Below are 8,392 nucleotides of genomic sequence, written 5' to 3'. Positions count from 1 at the left end.
TAGGTTCTTAACAAAACGTCGTTTTATGCATTGAAGCACAAAATTAACTGGAACGCCCATGCATTTCTCTGCAAGTTCGGCAATTAATATCTCGAAACTGGTGTCATCCTGAGAATTAATTCTAAGTGGACCCGCCTTGCGAACTCCACGGCTACAATTTGTAAATTGCAATATAGGCCATCAGGTAATTAGTTAAAAACTTAATTAGTGAATTTTCGCTAATTAGTCGATTATGCATTTCAATTTTTTGTGCAAGTAATGTCCGCCTCTTTGAGTAGACCAGCTCATTAACTAGAATTGGGCTATCTGCCACAGGCAACCTTAAATAAATTTTGAAAGTGTTCGCTGAAACACCCTGTATATATATATATATATATATATATATATATATATATATGGGGGCATACAGTTGTTTTTTTTTTACTTCGTTTTCTTTAATAGAGCATTCATTGGTTTACAAGAAAGTTGTGCTGTTATTTCTGTGGATAACAAATTTGGTCTCGCTAGCTGGCGTATAACTGCCCGAGACCAAAGTGTTAAGCAAGTAAAAGCAGTGAGAAAACGTGCCAAGCTGCTGTATGGGAAAAGTAAACTACGTGAAAGGTTTACGCGGCAGGAAGAAACACACGACACTTAAAAACGCAGCTTCTGCGCTTCGTCGCATGCGTTTCTTCCTATCGTGCAGTTTACCCCTTTGAGCATGAACCAACTAGCTCGATATATCTTATTGCTCTAGGTGGATACCGCTTTCGCATGGTATCACTAAATTGGAGAACGCCAGCGAGCGTGAAACACGCGCAAGCCGCCCGTCCGCACGAGCTCAAGGCTGCAGCGAGGCGTCTGCAGTGGAGTGAGCGACCTGGAACGGCGTCGCCATCTGGCGGCTGGCCAAGGAGTGGCGTTGATTGGACCTGCCTGTACGCACGTTTAGCGACCGCGCGTAGTTTATTTTCGCTTCGAGATGTAAATACGATGAGTTGTAGGCAGTATAGTATAACGGTTATCCTACGTACACCTCAATAGAATTGACTGCAACAATCCAGCAGGTTTATTTTAGCGAGTAATTCGCAATTTTTGTTTCTCGCGTCGCTTTTCACCGGCTCCATGTTGGCGGTCCGCTAAGAGGCGGCCACTTGAGCGGATGGCGGTAGTTATCGCTTCTCGGCCTTTTGGCTAAGATCAATAATAGTATCTGTTCTTATCAGCTTAATATCTGATACGGCCCTATGATGGGTCTTTGATATTAACTATATTTTTGTAGCGAGGCGCCTGGGCGGGGCTTGCTCCTCCGGTGCCACGGGTCGTCCCGGTATTGCACTGCAGCCGGGGTCGGCCCACTGTTCAGAAATCAAAAATTAGAAGTATACTACGCATACTCATCATTCGTCGACATCCAATGTCCCTGAGCGAAAGCCGTGTTGTCGAGGTGGTGCGCGTCACCGTCGTCATCGTGTAACTAAATGACAAGCACGGTGTCACGCACGCACAGGTAAAGCACATCATCATCATCATAAAAACTTTATTATATAGACTGGGGAGTTTGGAGCACGCAGGCTCCAGGGCCCCCGCACGACCCCACGGCACTCAAGCGTTTATGTTAGTCCGGTCCATAACGCTGGCAGCCCGGTCAGTGGCAATGGTCTGCACGACCGGGTCTCCGGAGCGGAGCAGGGTCTCCCAGTCCTCCCAAGTCTTCAGGTGCTCTAGGCCCCGCGGGGGAGGATCCGCCGGGCAATGAGAAAGGAGATGGAGAGCAGAAGCGCGAGGTTCCGGACAGAGAGTACAGGCTGAAGTGAGGAAAAGTGGGTGATAGTGAGAAAGAATGAGAGGAGAGGGGAGAGTGTGTGTCTGTAATTGGCGCCAAAGGGTTGCTTGTCGATTGCTAAGGGATTCGTGCGGTGGAGGGTACAGCTGGCGCGCCGCCTTGGAGGCATGCGTCAGCTCGTTGAAAGTGTGCGCGCGCTCCTTCGTGAATCCCGGATCGGAGGCCGCAAGAGCCCGGTTTAAAGAACCTCGGGCTAAGAGGTCTGCGGCCTCGTTTCCAGGATTCCCGCAGTGCGCGGGCACCCAAATCAGCTCCACATGACGGGGCGGGGGCGCGGCGGGCGAGTCCAGTATGCAAAAAGCAGGAACGTGGACTCGGCCTCGTGCGAAATTTAGGATTGCAGTTTTGGAATCTGATAAAACATACCGGGCTTCTGTGTTGACGATGGCCAGGGCAATGGCAGCTTCCTCTGCAGCTTCGGGAGAGGTGTCTGGGGGGAGTGTGTGTGTTCCGATGGGGGAGAGAGTGTTATCCACCACCGCAGCGACCGCTTCATCGCCCGTGCAGGCTGCGTCCACCCATACGGCGTCCGGCTCCGAGCCGTAATATCGGTGGAGGGCTGCAGCGCGAGCTCTGCGGCGCTTATGGTGGTGGTCGGGGTGCATGTTACGGGGAAGTGGCTTAATGAGAAGTTCGCGGTGTAAGGGTCTTGATATGGGGCGTAATGTCGGATCGTTGGCCGGTATCCGGATTCCAAGGGAATGCAGGATGCACCGGCCAGTGTCGGTTTGTGTGAGGCGAAGGTATTGTGCTTGGCGGTGTGCGTCTACAAGTTCCCCGATTGTGTTGTGGAGGCCAAGTTGTAAGAGTCGGTCGGTAGGTGTATTTATGGGAAGGTGGAGGGCGACTTTGTATGCTCTACGAATGAGAGCATCCATGGCGTCAGTTTCACGACGAGAGAGCTGGAGGTAGGGGGTGGAGTAGAGCACACGGCTGAGCACAAAGGCGTGAACAAGGCGGCATAGGTCACGCTCCCTCATGCCCCTGTGGTGGCACGAGACCCGGCGGATGAGGTGCGAGATCGCCCCCACCACTTGCTTGAGTCTGCGGAGTGTAGTAGTGTTCTTCCCGTCACTCTGGATAAGCATACCCAATATCCGGAGAGTTTTCACCTCTGGTACCGGTCTGCCTTCCAGTTCGATGACGATGGGGGAGCAGGGTGAGTTGCGGTTCTTGGGACGGATGCAGAGCATCTCGGACTTCTCTGGGGAACAAGAAAGTCCTACGCTGACTGCATAGTTTTGGGTCAGATTGGCGGCTGCTTGGATAGTGTCCTGTATGGTGCCATCACTGCCATGGGTAGTCCATAGCGTGATGTCGTCAGCGTATAGAGTATGTTTCAGGTGAGGAACGGTTGCCAATTGTCGTGCTAGGGGGATCAGAGTGATATTAAATAAGAAAGGTGAGAGGACGGACCCTTGCGGGGTGCCGATGCTTTTTAGAGAGTATGTGGGGTAGGTGAGCGGGCCGAAGCGAAGCTCAGCCGTGCGTGCTGTGAGAAAGGCCTGAATGTAGGTGTACGTACGTGCACCCACATTCAGTGGGGAGAGTGCAGTCATGATCGCGTGATGTTCAACGCGATCAAAGGCTTTGGATAAATCCAAAGCCAAGACTGCCTTGGTGTGGCCTGGAATGAGCGGGTCGAAGATGTCATGGGTGATTTGCAACATGGCGTCTTGTGCGGACAAATGGGGACGGAATCCCACCATGCTGTGAGGGTATAAGTCATGGTCTGCCATGTGCTGTGTGAGTCTCGCTGATACCACGTGCTCGAAAAGCTTTCCGAGACACGAGGTTAGCGAGATTGGGCGAAGGTTTTGGAGTGTAAGTGGTTTGTTGGGCTTTGGGATGAAGATTACCTTCGCGTGGCGCCAGGACTGGGGGAGGGTGCCCTCCTTCCAGCACTGATTGAAATACTCCGTGATACGAGCGATCGATCGATCGTCCAGATTACGGAGCGCTGTGTTGGAGACCTGGTCGGCGCCGGGTGCAGATTTGGTGCGGAGAGTCAGGAGGGCTGCTCTGACCTCCGCCTCTGTTATGGCGGTATCGAGTTCGGGGTTCGCCTGTCCTGTATATGAGGGGAGAGGAGTTGGTATGCCGGGTGAGGTGTATGTGTCGCGGAGTGTATCCAAGAGAGCATCGGGGTTGTCTATGTGTGCGTGTATGAGCCGGGTGACATGGTGCTGGGTGGTGTTTTTTGTTTTCGACGGATCGATGAGGTGTCGGAGGAGCTGCCACGCCCGTTTTGCGGACAGTCTCCCGGCGATGCCGTCGCATACTTGTCCCCAATTGGAGCGGCAGAGCTCCTCCGAATGTAATTGAATTTGAGATTGTAGAGTGGCTAAGCGTTTTCTGAGTGTTCTGTTATGTTTACCGCGTTTCCACCTCTCTAGGAGACTGTGGTAGGCCTCCCAGAGGTGGGCGAGTCGGGAGTCTAGGGTGGGGACGTCTGTGGTGGTTTCAATCTGCTGCGTATGGTGTTGGATGTCAGTCTGAAGAGAGTCTACCCAGTCGTTGATGTCGGTGATGGGGTTGTCAGGACTGGCAGTTCGCGTGGTGCGGAGAGCGTCCCAGTTAATTAGTTTGTGTGTCATGTAGGTGTGCCGGGGTGGCTTGAATGGGACCGTGACTTGTATCATGTAATGATCACTGCCCAGTGTGTGTTGTGTTCTCGTCCAAGTCACATCACGGAGGGAGCAGCTGAGCACCAGATCCGGACTAGTGTCCATGCTGACACTGTTGCCGATTCGCGTAGGAGTCTGAAAATTGTTGTGGACGGAAAGTTGGAGGTTCTGCAGGAGCAGCCAGAGCCTGCGACCTCTGTGTGTGGTTGTTTTGTATCCCCAGTCAGTGTGTTGACTGTTGAAATCCCCACCGATTAGTAGGGGGTGCTTCCCTACCAGGCGGTGCAGCTCTCGGAGGAGGGACTCCAACGTGGCCATCGGTTTGGATGGGGGGTGGTAGATATTGGCAATAAAGATGGATGGGAGTGTATGTGTGTGATGGATAATTTCGGTGATCACGCAGGGCGTCTCTGACGTGATGTAATGCGTCTTATGTGTTAGAGTACGGTGCACAAGTGTGGATGCCCTGGGTGTGTTTGTGGTGTCAGAGTGTGTGGAGTTGTAACCGGGGAGTGCGGCCTGAGTGGCAGTATCTTGGAGAAGAAGGACTTGGGGCGTTGGGGAAAGTGTAGGAAGTAGAAGCTGCAAGGGCGCGCGCTTACCCCGGAAGCCGCGGCAGTTCCAGGTTAGGATGTGTAGATAATTACTGTTGCCCCGTCCCGCCATATTGGAGCGTAGGCGGATGGATGAGAGGGGCGAGTCTGGTATCTATTGGGATATGGGGTTCTATGGCGGTAGGCTGTGCTGTGGGGAGAAGAGGGGTAGAGAGCGGGGGGAGTTGTGTGAGGCGTGCTTCGAGAAGGCCAACCATCTTCTGGAGTATGGATTCCATGCAGCGTTCAATGTGCGTTTCCAATTTCGTAGTGAGGTCAGAGAGAAGGGCGTTGAAATTACTTTCGAGGCGAATCTCAAGATTTTTTAGTTTTTTGTCGAATTGGTCGGAGAGCTCTTTCAGTTTAGAGTCGACATCGGTCGGCCCGGAGGCAGGCGGTGAGGGAGTGATGCGTTGTTTTTTTGAGGGTGGTGATTGAGGGGGAGCGGTGTTGGTTTGTGTTAGAGTAGGAGGTGAAGTTGAGAGAGAAAGAGTAGGAGAGGCAAGTGAGCGCTGAGTGAGGGCTGTGAGGCGGCTTACCTCCTCCCGCAGGGCCCGGAGCTCCCCTTCGTTGTGGTCCGGAATTTTCTGGGTGGAGGCAGGCGGCGATTTCCTTACACGGTCGGCCCATGTGAGGTCCTGGCGGGGCTTGTTGCTGCGGTCACGGGAGGCGGAGCGCGCACTGCTTGCACTGCGCGATGACTTTCGAGGGGCTGGCGTCTGCTCCCGGGTTCTTGACTGGTGTCCGGTAGCTGGCTGGGTAGTGCGTGGTTGCGGGCGGGCGTACCGGTACTTGCATTGTATGTTTCCAGTATGATGCCCGTCCCCACAGACGATGCACTTGGGTGGGCAGGTTGGGGGATCGGTCGGCGTGTGCGTTTCACCGCAATTGTGGCAACATCCGCTGGCTGGTGCGGGGCAGACATCCTGGCGGTGTCCGATGCGGCGGCAGTTGTAGCATGTCTCCATTTTGGGTCGATGGGGAAAACATGTGTGAACACCCGCCCAAAAGCGGATAGCTTTGGGCAGAGGTCCAGTGGCGAAAGTGATAATTATTGACCGCTTTTTTCCAAAGGACCGCGCGTCAATGATTGGGAGCTCAGGATTGAAGGGGACAAGTCCATTTATGATTTCCGCGTGTGACTCACCACTGTGGGCCATATGAATGACGCCCCGCACGGCGTCATCGGGCGGAGCGAGGTAGGCGGTGGCATCAGTTGAGTTAGTGCCGATGGTAATTGATGTGATTTGGGCATAAGTGCGAGCTCGAGCCTCCACTGGTGTGCTGATCGTGAAGGTGTTGTTGGCTGGGTGCAGCCGCACCTGGTCCTGGGCGAGCGCTTCCTGCAGGGGTATTTTAGTCGCTGCGCATATCGCTGTGAAAAGCCTGCGGGGGGTCTCCTTGGATACGTCGAAACCGCCGCGCGGTCTAACTACGACCTTGAGGTCTCCCCGCGGGAGTTGCGGGAGAGGCGCGCGTCGAAAACGCGTCAATGGCGTCGCATGTCGGGATTTCTCAGTTGGGCGGCCGTCGCCGTCGTTGGGTTCCGGTAACAGCCCTGCGGAGTGTTGGGGAGATTGACTGGCAGTCGCCGGGCGGTATCGGTTACGGAGACGCAGGATGGTCTCCCATTCTCCGTTTTGGACTTCGGCGGGGTCGATTTCGGTGCCAACTACTTGATAGTTCATGGCTGAGTGGGTTGCGGGGGGTCGCGGACGCTAGGCCAAAAGTATATAGGCCTAGCTCCGGCGAGCGCCGGAGAAACGGAAAAAAGGCCGAAAAATCCGACCCGGGCGGGCCAGCGATAGCCGGGTGGGTTCAAAATGTGCGGCTCACCTTCCCGGATGCGATGATGGCAATTTCGAGAGCGTCAGGTCAAAATGTCCGGTCGCTGTGGACTTTGAAGAAGGAGCCCATATGCGGCGCGTCCACTCGCATGCAACGACCCTGAAACTCCCCTCCCTTGCGTTCGCTAGATTCAGCTGCGATTGCCGGCTCCCCTCGCACGTACGCTTTCACTCGCACACACAGCGTACAGTGCGCGGCGACGATTTTATCGCCGTTAAACTTTACACGGAACCTCACGGCGACGGGGACGACGACGTCAGAAGTGCGCTTGGAGTGTCCATATAATTGCTATCGCAATAAAACGCGACGGGCCATGCGTCGAATAAAGTTGCCCGCGAATCTAACCGGCGCAGTACACGTGCAGTACATGCGCAAAACGCGCCTTGTTCGTCATCTGGAACACAATCTCACTTCAGCTCTGTTTGTGAACACACAAAGGCAGGAGATACTGTTAAACTTTCATGAGCAGGACATCTTAAAGTGTTTGTGCATATTATCAATGGACAGACCATTACCTCGATATAACGACTTCAATATAATGAAATTCTCAATAACACGAAGTATTTGCCTTTTTTATAAGTTCTTGTCCATAGACCGCCATGTATTCAGATACTGAATATAAGTGTGTTCATGCACGATTTCAATATAACGCAATTTCACTGCCACTGCGAAGGAATACCGAAACAAAAAATAACAACTATCGCAGATATAGACAGTGAAATGGTTGAATTACGAGCAACTGCTTACGAACACACTTCTCAAATCGAGCGCAGCACAACCACCGAAGCAGGGCAGCCTCATGTTCCACATAAAGTAAGGGGCAGGTTGGCCCACGTCTTCTTTTTTAGCACAGCCGTGGCTGCATGCGCTTGGCTGTCGGCGCGGCTGAGTGCATGTATGCAGTCCGTGTGCCCTGTTTTAGAGGTAATCTGCCGCGTGTGCAAAGAGTGGTCGTGCCGAGATGGCGTCACATCATGTGCGCTGTCTTCCCGCGCGTTTAGTACTGGAGGTGGCGTAATGTCGAGTTTCGGAGAAGCGTTGAAGCGTGAGGTAGACAAAGCATTCGCCCCCTCCCCTACCCTACCCCCCCCCCCTGCTGGCGCTTTTCATGATGGTGTCATCCCACTGCGGGCGACACTATATCAGCCAGTTCGTACCGGCGCTGTAAAGATGCATGAAACCGTCTTTCGTCGCCGGCTCTCAGATTCAACAAAATTAATTTTCTTTTCTTAATTTCCAATTGCTCGATTATTCGGAAAACATTGCAGCCCCAACCCTGTAAGAAAAATCGATCGGCGACTGCACTTATTTGCATAAAAGGACTAATTTTATTATGATGAAATTTCAATATAGCGAAGCAAATTGCCGATGTTACCGACGTCGTTATATCGATATAACTTTAGCACATGCCACCAAAGCCACCGTGTCAAAACCGTAAAGCTAGCTATCACACTTAATTAGCAATTCAGGAGTCAAATTCACAAAACTTTTCTTTCGCA

General features: G+C 53.0%; 1 non-coding gene across 1 annotated transcript; it reads left to right on the top strand.

Annotated features, from left to right (window-relative positions):
- The first annotated feature begins 1,153 nt into the window (after window positions 1-1,153).
- LOC119465436 (U2 spliceosomal RNA) lies at window positions 1,154-1,343 on the top strand. Its single transcript, XR_005194870.1, has one exon. It is a non-coding gene; the product is annotated as a U2 spliceosomal RNA (small nuclear RNA).
- Window positions 1,344-8,392: the final 7,049 nt, after the last annotated feature.

Source organism: Dermacentor silvarum, chromosome 9 (assembly GCF_013339745.2).
Source record: "Dermacentor silvarum isolate Dsil-2018 chromosome 9, BIME_Dsil_1.4, whole genome shotgun sequence".
Taxonomy (NCBI): domain Eukaryota; kingdom Metazoa; phylum Arthropoda; class Arachnida; order Ixodida; family Ixodidae; genus Dermacentor; species Dermacentor silvarum.
Note: the sequence above shows the minus strand (reverse complement) of the source record. Positions and strands in the feature narration are given on the sequence as shown.